The sequence below is a fragment of the Anopheles coustani genome, assembly GCF_943734705.1.
Source record: "Anopheles coustani chromosome X unlocalized genomic scaffold, idAnoCousDA_361_x.2 X_unloc_2, whole genome shotgun sequence".
Classification (NCBI taxonomy): Eukaryota; Metazoa; Arthropoda; class Insecta; order Diptera; family Culicidae; genus Anopheles; species Anopheles coustani.
This window is the reverse complement of record NW_026525126.1, coordinates 695,001-699,624: the sequence shown is the minus strand read 5'-3', so window position 1 is coordinate 699,624 and position 4,624 is coordinate 695,001. Positions and strand designations below refer to the sequence as shown.

The 4,624-nt window shown below is 48.8% G+C and overlaps 1 non-coding gene across 1 annotated transcript in view; it reads left to right on the top strand.

Annotated features, from left to right (window-relative positions):
- Positions 1-4,606: 4,606 nt before the first annotated feature.
- The window catches only part of LOC131270266 (5.8S ribosomal RNA), a 155-nt gene continuing 137 nt past the window's right edge, over positions 4,607-4,624 (top strand). Inside the window, exon 1 of the ribosomal RNA XR_009179373.1 lies at positions 4,607-4,624. This exon is cut by the window's right edge and continues 137 nt beyond it. This is a non-coding gene — a ribosomal RNA (5.8S ribosomal RNA).

The window sequence follows — 4,624 nt, the reverse complement described above, 5'->3', positions numbered from 1 at the left end:
ATACGTCCCTGCCCTTTGTACACACCGCCCGTCGCTACTACCGATGGATTATTTAGTGAGGTCTTTGGAGATGATCGTTCGCTGGATCCTCGTGAACCGCGTCTGCTTTATCGAAGTTGACCGAACTTGATGATTTAGAGGAAGTAAAAGTCGTAACAAGGTTTCCGTAGGTGAACCTGCGGAAGGATCATTAGTGGCCAAGTGATCCTTCCAGAAGTCCGAACCTGCGGGTTGAGACTTCGGCACAAGTTGCCATATGATAATTGACGAAACACTATAGAAGTCCGAACCTGCGGGTTGAGACTTCGGCACAAGTTGCCATATGATAATTGACGAAACACTATAGAAGTCCGAACCTGCGGGTTGAGACTTCGGCACAAGTTGCCATATGATAATTGACGAAACACTATAGAAGTCCGAACCTGCGGGTTGAGACTTAGGCACACGTTGCCTTATACATGACTTCGAACAAATACACAAGTCCGAACCTGCGGGTTGAGACTTAGGCACAAGTTGCCTTATACATGACTTCGAACAAATACACAAGTCCGAACCTGCGGGTTGAGACTTAGGCACAAGTTGCCATATGAAAGTTGACGAAACACTAACAAGTCCGAACCTGCGGGTTGAGACTTAGGCACACGTTGCCTTATACATGACTTCGAACAAATACACAAGTCCGAACCTGCGGGTTGAGACTTAGGCACAAGTTGCCTTATACATACATTGGCCAAATAAACAGAAGTCCGAACCTGCGGGTTGAGACTTAGGCACAAGTTGCCATATTATATTCGATCAAACACTAAGTAGTCCGAACCTGCGGGTTGAGACTCTAGACCGTAACAAGATGTCACTATACAAGTCCGAACCTAAGGGTTGAGACTTAATGCGATCTAGATACCAAGTTGACATCCAATTCCTGTTGAGCAAAACCAAAGATTCCCTGTTCTCGAATGATTACACTATATAACAGGGAATCATGAAGAAATCAAGCAAGCGTGAACAAAGTCATCACTTGGGCATGCTCGATAGCCAACCACATGACCTTAACCTAAGAGAGCATGCAAACCACATGATACCTATAAACGATTAACCCGCCCTAGTTCAATCGTTCACCAAGTGATGACTTCAGTATGGCTAAGAGAAAAACTTTTAAATGGGAAAAACTCTAAGTCCGAACCTCCGGGTTGAGACTTCCGCGTCGGAGGTGGGCGCACCTCCTATCCGAAAGATGATGAATCAGGGGTGTTCGGTCAGCAATGGTCGGATGCCCCGTCGTAGTCCAACTATGACAATCAAAGTCAAGACCTCCGGGTTGAGACTTTCCGCGAGTACAAGCATAAAGGAACACGGACCAAGCCGTACCGAGAGAATCGGTACTAGAGCCCTCGTGGTTCTACATTGAGAGAGCCCTCGTGGTTCTCATTAGGGGCTTTATGCAAGTCGTACTCAATACTGTGGTGTGAAGTATAAAGTATAGTCTTCGCCTGGTCCACGCTGCTTCGGCGGTCCTGGGTAAGATAGTTCATTCTAGCTTGCCCTATAGTGGAATGAGGACACTTAATGCTTCGTCTTTTAGCGGCGGCTAGACTCCTCCTCACGGGGAACGAGTTGACGCACACAGCGGCGGCTTACGCACTATGGCAATCATGGATGCCTGAAGATTCCGTGAAGTTCTCCCCTGGTCCACGCTGCCTCGGCAGTCCTGGGTAAAATGGAATATTTCCAGCTTGCCCTATAGTGGAAGAGGACTATCCAACAATACAAAGTCAAGACCTCCGGGTTGAGACTTTCCGCGTCGGTGGTGTCGCGCACCGCCTATCCGAAAGATGGTGTAACAGGGGTGTTCGATCAGCAATGGTCGGATGCCCCGTCATAGTCCAACTATGACAACCAAAGTCAAGACCTCCGGGTTGAGACTTTCCGCGTCCGGAGGTACGCGTACCGCCTACCCGAAAGATGGTGTGCTTCTGGGGTATTCGATGAGTCGGATACCCCGTCGTAGTCCAACTATGACAATCAAAGTCAAGACCTCCGGGTTGAGACTTCCGCGTCCGGAGGTACGCGTACCGCCTACCCGAAAGATGGTGAATCAGGGGTGTTCGATCAGCAATGGTCGGATGCCCCGTCGTAGTCCAACTATGACAATCAAAGTCAAGACCTCCGGGTTGAGACTTTCTGCGAGTACAAGCATAAAGGAACACGGACCAAGCCGTACCGAGAGAATCGGTACTAGAGCCCTTGTGGTTCTACATTGAGAGAGCCCTCGTGGTTCTCATTAGGGGCTTTATGCAAGTCGTACTCAAAACTGTGGTGTGAAGTATAAAGTATAGAGTCCTCCACTGGTCCACGCTGCTCCGGCGGTCCTGGGTAAGATAGTTCATTCTAGCTTGCCCTATGTGGAAGAGGACTCAATACCCTACCTGTTGAGCTTGAAACAAAGTCATCACTTGGGCATGCTCATATTGCCATACACAATTACATTATATTCGAATGAGCATGCAAGCGACCCTATATAGACCGAACCAAAACGATAGATACCGCCGTAGTTCACCCCCACCAAGTGATGACTTCAGTATGGCTAGTGTGTGAAGTATAAAGTATAGTCCTCCCCTGGTCCACACTGCTTCGGCGGTCCTGGGTAAGATAGTTAGTTCTAGCTTGCCCTATGTGGAAGAGGACACAATACTTAATACTTAGAGTACAAGCATAAAGGAACACGGACCAAGCCGTACCGAGAGAATCGGTACTAGAGCCCTCGTGGTTCTACATTGAGAGAGCCCTCGTGGTTCTCATTAGGGGCTTTATGCAAGACGTACTCAATACTGTGGTGTGAAGTATAAAGTATAGAGTCCTCCACTGGTCCACGCTGCTCCGGCGGTCCTGGGTAAGATAGTTCATTCTAGCTTGCCCTATGTGGAAGAGGACTCAATACCCTACCTGTTGAGCTTGAAACAAAGTCATCACTTGGGCATGCTCATATTGCCATACAATATTCCATTATCTACTAATGAGCATGCAGCTATATGATTATAACCTGTAAACGATTACCCCGCCGTAGTTCAGCGCTTCAACCAAGTGATGACTTCAGTATGGCTAGTGTGTGAAGTATAAAGTATAGTCCTCCCCTGGTCCACACTGCTTCGGCGGTCCTGGGTAAGATAGTTAGTTCTAGCTTGCCCTATGTGGAAGAGGACACCATACTTAATACTGTGGTGTAATGAACAAAGTATAGTCCTCCACTGGTCCACGCTGCTTTGCAGTCCTGGGTAAGATAGTTAATTCTAGCTTGCCCTATGTGGAAGAGGGCATACAAGACAAAGTATAGTTCTCCCCTGGTCCACGCTGCTCCGGCGGTCCTGGGTAAGATAGTTAATTCTAGCTTGCCCTATGTGGAAGAGAGCATACATGAACCAAGAACGAAGGTTATGATCGAGGAATGATTCGACAACTAACCGATGGTATGAAATGTGAAGAATTCAAGCAAGCACACAATCAAGTCATCACTTGGGCATGCTCGATAGCCAACCCTATGACATTAACCTAGTAGAGCATGCGAAACCCAATATATATGTAAACGATGCGCCTCCCTAGTTCAGCGCTTCAACCAAGTGATGACTTCAGAATGGCTAAATCAAATCGGTTCAAAACATACCATCGGTACCCTATTGAAACACACAAGTCGATATCAAACCTCATGATTGTGTAGTCCTCCACTGGTCCACGCCGCTTCGGCGGTCCTGGGTAAGATAGTTCATTCTAGCTTGCCCTATGTGGAAGAGGGCACATTACTCAATACTGTGGTGTGAAGTATAAAGTTCAGTTCTCCCCTGGTCCACGCTGCTTCGGCGGTCCTGGGTAAGATAGTTCATTCTAGCTTGCCCTATGTGGAAGAGGACACTTCATACTTCGTCTCTAAGCGGCGGCTTGACTCCTCCCTACGGGGAACGGGTTTACGCGCACAGCGGCGGCTTACGCACTATGGCAGTCATGGATGCCTTACGTTTCTATGAAAAGTGTGTTCCTCCCCTGGTCCACGCTGCTTCGGCAGTCCTGGGTAAGATAGTTAGTTCTAGCTTGCCCTATGTGGAAGAGGACACGTAGACTTACTGTGGTGTGAAGTATAAAGTTCAGTTCTCCCCTGGTCCACGCCGCTTCGGCCGTCCTGGGTAAAATGGATTCATCCAGCTTGCCCTATGTGGAATGAGGACACTTTATGCTTCGTCTCTAAGCGGCGGCTTGCTCCTCCCTACGGGGAACGGGTATACGCGCACAGCGGCGGCTTACGTTATGGCAGTCATGGATGCCTTACGTTTCCATGAAAAGTGTGTTCCTCCCCTGGTCCACGCTGCTTCGGCAGTCCTGGGTAAGATAGTTAGTTCTAGCTTGCCCTATGTGGAAGAGGACACGTAGACTTACTGTGGTGTGAAGTATAAGGTTCAGTTCTCCCCTGGTCCACGCCGCTTCGGCCGTCCTGGGTAAAATGGATTCATCCAGCTTGCCCTATGTGGAATGAGGACACTTTATGCTTCGTCTCTAAGCGGCGGCTTGCTCCTCCCTACGGGGAACGGGTATACGCGCACAGCGGCGGCTTACGCAAGTTAGTCACCCTCGGCAGTGGATC